Source organism: Mus caroli, chromosome 2, assembly GCF_900094665.2.
Source record: "Mus caroli chromosome 2, CAROLI_EIJ_v1.1, whole genome shotgun sequence".
In the NCBI taxonomy this organism is placed as follows: domain Eukaryota; kingdom Metazoa; phylum Chordata; class Mammalia; order Rodentia; family Muridae; genus Mus; species Mus caroli.
Genome location: NC_034571.1, coordinates 165,658,394 through 165,668,670, shown reverse-complemented (window position 1 = coordinate 165,668,670; position 10,277 = coordinate 165,658,394).

Below are 10,277 nucleotides of genomic sequence, written 5' to 3'. Positions count from 1 at the left end.
CATTTGTCACTATATGAGGGACATGAGTTCACCAGTTCTGCTGGTGACCTTCCTGGGTTCCAAATACACCGTCAGTATCCAGGCACCAAGGCCTCGAGAATTGGTTCATCACTATGCTCCCTCACCCTGAAGACATCCCCCCCACCCACCCCAACCTTAAACTGCTGTTAAACCGAAGCAGATGATTCTTAACTTGTAGCAGCAGGAACCACAAAGAGTAGTAAACACCTTGTTATTTTTTTTTTTTCCCTAGGGGAGAGGGCCCACAAAAGAACAATCTCCCTTCTCTTTATTTCTCAGAAGCTTAATTCCCTCCGGAGGCCCTGATTTGTTTGTGCTCTGATAATGCACGGTGTCTGTCTGGACTCATGAAGCCCTGTCCTGATTTCTCATTTATTTATCCCTCTGAGCCCAGGATGGAGGACTTTGCAGCGGCAGGGATGTTTTAACGTTTGACAAACCAAATAATAAACGATGATGGATCAGCACAGGAGCGATGGTACCGGGGAGGGGAGGGAGGCGACCTTCGGCTCCCAGTGGCAGTTGGCTGCTGTGCCATCTGCACCATTTGCAGGGCTCCCCGCCTCTTCAGCTGTTCTGTCCCTTCCTGGCTCCTCTGCTCCCTGCTCGGGGGCCCCCAGGTCTCCTGATGGCAGCCCTCCCCTGATCCTGTTACTGTGTTACAAGAAATATTTTGTCTTTTTGTCATTTTTCTCTGCAATGTAAACATTTGTCTTTTCTTCATTTTGTGTTTGTGCGTATACACAGGCCTACGTGGGTGTATCTTGAGAGAGAGAGAGAGAGAGAGAGAGACAGCATTATGAAAAATGAGGAGAAGCTCTCAAATCGTTTAGGCTCATATAGAACCAATAAAGAAGTGCCCCATGGACCTGCGGTGGAAGAGGCAGGTGCCCGCTGTACGTGGCCCCGTTACAAGCAATTGCATGCCAGGCCTGAGAACAGAATGTGTGTGTATTTTGTGTATGTGTGCACGTTTATGTGTATGCCCATGTGTCTTTGTGTGCAAGTGTATATTGTGTGTGTGTGTGTGCTGACTGATGGATTGACAGACACCTGGCTTCTTGTCATAAGAACTTTGCATCTTTCTCATTTAGCAAATAAATCCATCCACCAAAATTAGATGTGCCTCATACCTGTAACCCCTAGTGCTTGGGAGGACAGAGCAGAACGATTGTCCTAAGTTCAAAGCCAGCCTGGGTGACACAGTGAGTTGCAGAATAGCCTGAGCTATGGTGTGAAGCCATGTCCCAAAGAAAATCCACATACCAGGTCACAGAAGAGGAACAAAGGCTGTGGGGGTGCATACCCTAATTCCAACTCCTAGGAGGCAGAGGCAGAAACAACAGGACTTGGAGGCTATCCTGAACTCTACTTCAAAAACAGAAGAAGGACCTGTGTGTATTAACTACCCTAAAATGATGTACGTGCCTGAGGAGACTCCCAGTCTGGAATCCAATGGGAAGGGCATTTATTTGTCCCTGGATGGTCTCTGAGAGCAAAGACTTGCTTGAGTCATTTTCCCACAGAGGCCTTGTAGCCAACCACTTAAAGGGCATCATTTGGTATTGTGTTGAGTCCTTGGATACACTTGGGCTTTGAAGACAGGGTTTCATTATGGAGGCAAGGCCTGTAATCTACTTTGGGAGCTCAGACGGCTGGCCTTCAACTCATGGTAATCCTCCTGCCTCAGCCTCCCAGTTTATGGCCGGTCATTTATAAACTCTGCCTCTCAGCCACCTACGTTTCCACTTCCTGTTCCTTTCAGGAGGGATTCAAGAACAGGGAAGAAAGCCCACTTGGATCCTGATTCCCTAACTTGGAGTTCATTTGCGTAGCAAGATGTGTGAAAATTCACTCAGGTGAAACATTCTAGATGGGCTGTTTCGTGCCTGGGCAGTGTGGGCACTGAGGGCTGCTTCCAGCGGCCACCCAGCCTGCTGACAGTGGACGGTTGCCACCACCAGGCTTCTGACAAATCAAAATGACAAACTAAACAACTCTGAAGATAAGGGGTGTTCTCACTGATCTGAGACAAGCCCTGGCCTGCCCCCCACATCTAGGCTGGGCCTCCAGTGTGGATGATGGTCCCGGCGAGGGGCATTAACCCCAAATTAACATTCTCAACTCCTCAATTTTCTCCTTAAAAAAAAAAAAGCCCTCCTCTAATGGAGTGGGGCCCTGGTAGCTTTTCCATTTCCCTTTCCATATATGTGATTTCACAGAAGCCTGAGGCTCTGTTCGACACTAAATGTTAATAGAGAGAAAGGTGACCCCCTGCCCCGAGTCCTACCCCATTAGCGGTGGTATCAGAGACTGTTGCACCTCTCTGCACACACTTTCGCAAAAGGTGGTCTCCAAGTTCCTACCTCGTTTCCAAGGAAACGCTGAAAATAAATCTAAAGTGACTGGAGGTCTGATGAGAATCATAATTAACCAAGTGATTCATCCTGACAAGGTGTTGGCTGGAAAGTCGTCCCCCCCCCGCCCCCCTCCCACACTTCTTACAGGCTCAACCAGCACTACACAGAAACGTGGTAACTTAATACTCCTGGAAAGTATATTCTAGAAGTCTGAAGATGCCCAGCTGACCGACCATGGCTGTTTTCAGTGGAGTCATGACTTTGAACATCATTATTAAAAGAATAACCTCTTTCCAAACTGGAAAGATCCATGTTTTGTAATTGATCATCTCAAAGGAAATACATTTTAAGTTCCAATGTATTAAAAAAAAAGAAGAAAGAAAGAAGGAAAGAAGAAAAGAAAGAAAAGAAAAAGACCTGACCTATCTGCAAGAACTTCTGAGGTTGCCAAGAAACCTGGACAGGTGACCCAGCTGTTGTGGGCTTCCAGGCAGGGAGCCCGTTGTGAAGACCCAAGTCATTGTTTTGTGCATTTAAGACACCCGGCTTGTTTGGTGTGGTGGTAACCTGTTCCTTCCTCTTTCGCTTGGGCTCCTTCTGTTTCTCTTGGCATCTACAGACGATGCTGGCTGGCTCCTGCATAGAGCTGCTTTGATGGGCCAGACACTAATTTGTTCTCTTAGTATGTGTTTACACTTCCGTACTCGCTTGCTTCCTTGAGGATTTAAGATAGCTTGGAAAGACCTTTTGGCAAAGGAGGCAATGAAAACAAATGTGCCCTGTAAAAGTTTTACACGCTGTTCCTAACCCAGCTCTAAGCTTTATCGTGACTCAAGACACTTCAGTGCGTTTGAGCGGCTGCAAGCATCCAGGTGTGTGTGTGTGTGTGTGTGCGTGCGTGCACATGTGCAAGTCCAAGGATGACTGTGGTTGTCTGTCCTTTGAGTTCCTTTGGCTTGAGATACGACTTCTCACTGGCCTAGGTTGTAGGCCGGGCTGGCAGGGATCTGCCTGTCCCTGTCTCCCTAGCACTGGGATAACGAAGCATAAACCACAGCTGACCTTTTATAGTGGGGATCAAACTCAGGTTTTTGTACTTAACTAAGCTGTCTTCCCAGCTCCATGGTTTTGTCTGTCTTTTGAGGCAGAGTATTGCTGTAGAGCCCTGGCTGTCCTTCTCTATGTAGACCAAGTTGGCCTCAAGGTTACATACCTGCCACCTCTGCCTTCCAGGGGCTAGGATTAAAGGACTGTGCCACCATGACAAGTGGCCGTGGGGGATCCCAAATTCCATGTCTTCCAGCTTCTATCTCCTGAGACTTCAGGTGTGTTTTACCATGTTTATTTTGTGCTGTGCTGTGTATGAAGCCCAGGGCTTCATTCATGCTAGGGGAAACCAGACAACTGCACTTTCTGTGGTTTTTTTTTTTTTTTTTTTTTTTTTTTTATTGATTTTCATTGAAGTTCTGAAGGCAGGCGAGAGGTTTTAAAAGTTTTATCTGTGGTTTTAGGGGCTGTGTAAGCCCTTTGAAGCCTGCAAGGTGCGGTGAGGATTTGGTCAGCTGGTGAAAACATTTGCCCTTTAGACCAGAGCGGCAAGAAAACAAGTTTATTCAGTACAGTGGACGGAGAGCAGCAGGCACGGCAGTGACACACACAACGGCTCTGACTTCTAAAAAAATTTATTTTTCTGTGAGATGTGAATTCAGGCACATCTCCATCACAGCATGCAAGAGGAGGTTGGAGATCAGCTTTCAGGAATCAGTTCTTTCCTTCCAGTGGTTGTGTTTTGAAAATAAGAAAGATCATGCACACAGTATGAGCTTATGCAAGGATAGAATTATCTACTAACCAGGTGCCTGTCACCCAACCTCTCTTTTCAGAAATAACTATTGCTGGTAGCGGGGTATGGACTTCCAGGCTGTAACCAGAGAGTCTGAGCAGGAGGGATTCTCTGCTAGTGGGTTCTATGGAGGGGCCACCTTAGAAAAGTGCACCGAATAAAGAGCAAAATAAGGAGCAAAAACTGTGTACAGATACCATGTGCCTCCCAGGAGCCGGAGCGCTACTGCCAGGATGTACCCACGAGAAATGTTATGTGTACACCATAGCATGCTTATCGCAGCAGGGGTGGGGGCTCATACCTGTCACCCCAATACACAGAGGTAGGTAGCTCTCTGTGAGTTCCAGGCCAGCCAGAACTACAGTATGAATTCCTAGCATACCCAGAGCTTGAGTGAGATCCTATCTTAAACCCAAAACAAGCACCAGTAGACCAACCAGGCAACCAGGAATGTTCATCAAGGCATTCCTATTAACAGCAAAAATCTTGAAGCAACCCAGTGCCTATGGATACAGAATGGACGTGTCCAGGAGTCTGTTCTATAGAGACGTAGGCAGTCGTGAAAATAAGTGCTCTGTGCTATTCTGACTCAAGGCCAGACCCAACAGCACGCCCACATGGCTGGGGTACTTAGATGTCTCAAAAGCACACACATGCAATATGTGAAAGGAGACCAAGGCACTCTGATGTCAGAAAACCAGAGCTGAAGATGTGCTCAGCCATGACGTGCCTGCACGTGTCAGGCACGAGGCCTCGAGTTTGATTCCTAGCACCCACGTAAAGGCAGTGGGTGGCAGAGTGTGCTTGTCACCTCAGTGCTGGGGAGGTGGAAACAGGAGGATCCGTGTAACCTGCTGGCTAGCCACGATCACCAGTCGGTGAGCTCAGGTTTGCTGAGTGACCTTGTCTCAAAAATGAAGGTGGAAAACATGGCGGGAAAACATTCAGTGCTGACCTCTGGTCTTCCCATGTGCACGCACACACACAGACACGGACGCACATAAAACAGGGCAGAAATGTTTCTGGGTTGTACATCCCACCATTTGGGCTGGACACAGATTCATGGTGTTTTCTACACGTTTATATATTTTACAAATGACAAAGTCAGTCACCCAACCTGTATTAGTTACTTCCCTTGAGTCACATGGGTTTTTCAACACAATGCCTTGTAAGGATAGATATATTCTATGTGTGTTTATTCCTGGCAAATAAACCAACCTTCTACCAGACAACACAGATACACCCACCAACCTTCCACCAGACAACACAGATACACCAACCCTTTACCCAATGCCACAGATACACCAACCCTCCACTCAATACCACAGATACACCAACCTTCCACCAGACACTACCACCGCTACCTTCTCGAACTCTATGCCCCAAACCTGTCTAAAATGTCTTTGGAATATGTGGTTAGAAGGATGTAAAGGGTGATAGGTGTGGTGTTCATAACCTGAAATTCCAATAGTGCTGTATTCATTAGGCGACCCAAGGAGAACCCATCTCAAACAAAATCAAACAGAGATGTAATGAATGCCACAGAGAAATACTGGAGGCTGAAACATGCCTCTGTAAACATAGTATTTTATTAACAAAATACTTACATCACTCCTTACACAAATTTTTTAGTGACAGAGCATGCCACACTCTATATAAGCATTCAATTGAAGCCAAGCTGAAGAAAGACTGTTCCAAATCGTGCCAGACCTACTGCCTGCAAACAGAAGTACACAAAAGAGAAATCTTACAACAAAAAGCAAACGGCTGAGCTTTCTTTAATTGGCATTTACAAACAAAACAGACATCATACAGTTTATAGACTTAGGTCCAGCCCAAGGTTAGACTGCAAAAATAGTCGTCAAACATCCGTACAGGTTTGGCAAATCCTCATCCTAGTATTATGTCACAGGTAAGCAGCCAGTATGTCATTTGGTGTGAAGCCACCTTGGCTTTAAGTTCCAGCTATACAGAGTGCTACCAGGCTTGGGAAACCAGGGGCAACTGCGTTTTCAAATAGATGCTATTGTAAAAGGCACAGGTCGCTTACTCCTGGTCTGGATCTTGACAAGGGATGGCACTCTTAGGAGAAGAAAAGGATTGCTGGTACAAGGGCTTAGATGTCTGATTTGGACTTTCAAACTCCTGGACCAGTACTCTCTCATAAGCTCCGTGGAGTTCTGATCCTTCAGCCCATTGTCCTATCACCAGTGACAGATGGCATTCTGTCACTGTAGTTGTGTGTTTGCCTCTCAGGCTCATGCTGCCCACTGTGCTCCTACAAGGCCTGGAGGTTCTTTCCCCTACAGAGGAGAGTACATCACGCGGAGGGAGCCTGAGGGAGAATTCTGCACCAATCCTTGTGGAAGGCAGGTCGTAATTTCTGAACGTCAGGGTGGTGACTGATGACGGTTTGAGTGACTCGCGATGTAAAATGATGGAAAGACTGAATGGGGCGAGTTAAAAAAAAAAAAAGGTCCTTCCCAGGGCAATAAAGCTCTGTCTACAACAGCCTAACAAATGGTTTAAAACTAGAGCTTCGATCAGCTGCTCTGACTACCTGGCTGCCAATCCTCCTCTCCCACTAAGCTGACTGGTCTGTCTGATATCATGGGCATGACCCAAGTGGAGAAAGTTTCATGCTCTGTGCAGTAAACTTCAAACAGGGATGGGTGGGAACCAAGTTCTGGCCTTGCTTCCAAGCTTTTCCGAGGGGGGAAACGGATTACTTAAGTATAAAAGCCAAGTGTTAACGATGGCCAGACAATGTGAGAATTAGTGTTTAAGGCCAACAGTGTTGTGGGCACTGGTGTAGGGAGCATGGGACAGACGGCAGCCACTAAGCAGCTGGCTCAAGCAAGCCCAGTTTCATGGAGCGGTGGCTGAGGCACACAGCTTGCCTTCTGATGCTTGGCGGCTCCTTGGCAATGCTAGTTCCCCGTGTGTAACATGCTATTTTCAAGATGATTCCCTCCAACGGATTGCAGTAAACAGCCTGGAAAGTTCCTGAATCAAGAAGTGGCACTTGGAAGCCAGCAGGCTGTTTCTACTGCACGATTAAGAAGGACATTAAGACCCGTGGTTGAGAACTGTCAATTAAAGAAGGCTCTTTAAAAAAATCATTGCTGTCTTAGGACTCCCCATTAATCGGCAGATAGAGCTTGGCGCTTAAGGCCTGTCTATGGAGAGCTAGCCGGGTTTTTGCTTGTTGTAATTATGTAGCATTTTGATGAGGCACTGGGCACCGTAAAATGAACTCACAGCAAATTAAAACATTTTTTCTTAAGTTTGTTAGACATTATAATTTTAATCTCACCATCTACTATTTATATATTCCAATCTTGCTATCTAAAATGTTCAACATAATAAAAAGGCACCGATGGAAGGCCTGAGACTTTTTTTTATTATTAAACTTCTGAATCCTTTTGTTTTGAAGCCAAAATATTCTAGCACATCTATAATTGATTGCTCTCTGAGAGGAAAGAACACAGATATTAGTTACTTCTGATAGTACAGGCCATCAAATTAAACGTGATGCATGCTGGTGGAAGTCCTAGCTCCAGAGAGTAAATCGCTCTCCTCCATGCTAAGAGCACCCTGAAGGACGGGCTGAGAAATACGGCGATTCCAAGCTCTGTTCATCTGCCCTTCGCAGCACATCTAATGAACTTCATCACAGCAGGTCCCTCGCTCATCACCTTCTGAGATACAGAAGGGAGGCCCCTGAGAAGTGTAGTATCCTTCTAATATTTTTCAGACTTTCATTTGCACATAAAACAGGACAAATGCCCTGGAATTCCATTAACATTTCTGGCAAATCAGATAATCAAATTGCCTGGTTTTCTATTACTGGAAGTCGAGACAAGCTTTTCTGCTGCCACGGGAAATTCACTGAGGTCATCCCTCTGAGTCTCGGGCTAAATTCTATCTGACCCTCCTTTTCTAAAGCTGCACAGTGCTCTGCTTATCCTCTACATAATATGATGCTCAGAATATTTTTTCTAATTATGACATTTATTGATGTATGTGTGTGTGTGTATCAGAAAACAACCTGTAGAATTCTTCTCCTTCCATTATATAGGACTCGGGGATCGAATTTGTGTCACCAGCCTTCATAGCAAGTGCTAACCCCCAAAACAAAAACATATTCATGGCTATCTTCAGTATCACCTTATACATCATTGAACTCTTTTTTTTTTTTTTTGATAAGTGAAGGAGACCAAGCAAGACATAGTTGGCAGTTTGAATCTTGAAGGTACACCCCACTTATTCCTTAGAAACGTATGAGCTGTTAGTTGGATCATATCTTGAAATGAAATCAAATAACAAAGAGTATGTTGTTTCTCCCTTCAGAACAAGTTTAAATGAGGACTTCCAGGGGACTCTAGGAGCCAGCTCCCATGGCTATTCTGCGCTCACTGGACAGGATGACATGACAGCCTGCTGAGTTTAGTGATAGAAGCAAGCCTGGTCGACAGCCATGCTCTGAAGCAGGGTCACAGGTTAGCTTAGGGGTCCCCAGGTGAGGACTCTTTAGTGACTCCTTCAGGGTCTTGCAGACGCGTGGCTATCTGAGGACCCATGTGTCACAATCTCTGGGTTCTGAAAGAATATGTGTGAACAAGAGCTGAGCTGGCCCTCATCAGTGTCTTTTGTGGCAGAGAGACATAAGGCAGGGAACCGCTGCCTCCTAGGATGTGGGGCTCATGTACTGGCATGCAATGTAGCCCACACCAAACCCACCCATTCAAACATGCTACCTTTGGAATAGAGCAGCAGGCCCTCTGGTTTGGCAGCCTAGGGCAGCAGGAGACAGCTACCTATCACAAACCATCTTCAGTCCTGTGTCTCTCAGAGCTTTAGAAAGCCCCCAAACCTATTTTCCTCCTGGAGACAAGGAATACATGTTAAGACTTACAGAGAAGTCCTAAAATTAAATGTGGGTCGACCCCCCATCCCCCTTCATCTATTAAAAAATCCACAGGGCAGCTCATCTCAACAAGGACACTGGCCTCTTCAAGTAGCCAAGCCTCTCCTGAAAAAAATCTCAAGCCTCTGACCTGGGTAGGCATGGAAGGGAAAGGAGCGCAGTGAGAGGAGGCGGGCACTTCCAACGCCATCATAGATGGGGAACAAGGACCCGGCGGCTGCCATGTCCAGCACTTGTCTTGGAGGCAGCTGACAAGCGGACGACAGCGTTTCACGGGGAGGCAGAAGGGCTTGCAGCAGGTATTTCTCCCCAATCACTTCTCAGAGTTTACACTGAAGGACACTTAATCAAGCTCTCACGCTATGTTCCTTTAATCATCAAATGATAGTTAATTAGTTATCACAGAATCAGAAAAACACTTATGTAGAAGGAGACATGGAGAGACAGTGGTTCCTGGGATCGGACACCTGCAAGGAGCTTATTCCAGTGCCTCTGAAAACGATCAATATACACCGGCAGGTAATTACAGATCTCCTTTTCTGTTCATTCTTCAAAGTTTTTAAAAATGGCCCTGCGTCACAAGGGAACCAAAGAATTTTATGGAGAGGCTGTGTGTCTTAATGCCTTTGGAGTCCGGCTATTTCTCTTAAGAAACAGCCAGGAAAACAAAGAATGTATATTAGATTCCTGCTTAATCTAAAATGTGATCAAAAAGTGCTATGACTATTTTTTCATATGCGTTCTTAAGAAGAAAGTAAGTGGAGATCTCCCCGTGCTCACTGCCCAGGAAGGGTGGGCCTGACGGAGCTCTGCTGTCACTGAGTACAGCACAATGCCATAAGCAGGACAGCCCTGTGTCTAGGACAGACTGGTGACAGAGAGGGCGAGGAAGACATGAACAGAGTCTGTCCTTCTCATCCTGTGGTCAGACATTCCCCCCATGTGATACAGGAGGGAAGGCAGCTAGAGAGGCCAGGAGCTGCAGAGGAGAGCAGTCGTTGGATGGCGCGGAGCAGTAGGGGCAGAGGTGTTTTCCTGCATACTCACGTGCCACGACATCCAGAATCTATACTTCTTTTTTTTTTTTTTTTTTTTTTTTTTTTTAAATTTTTTTTTTTTTTTT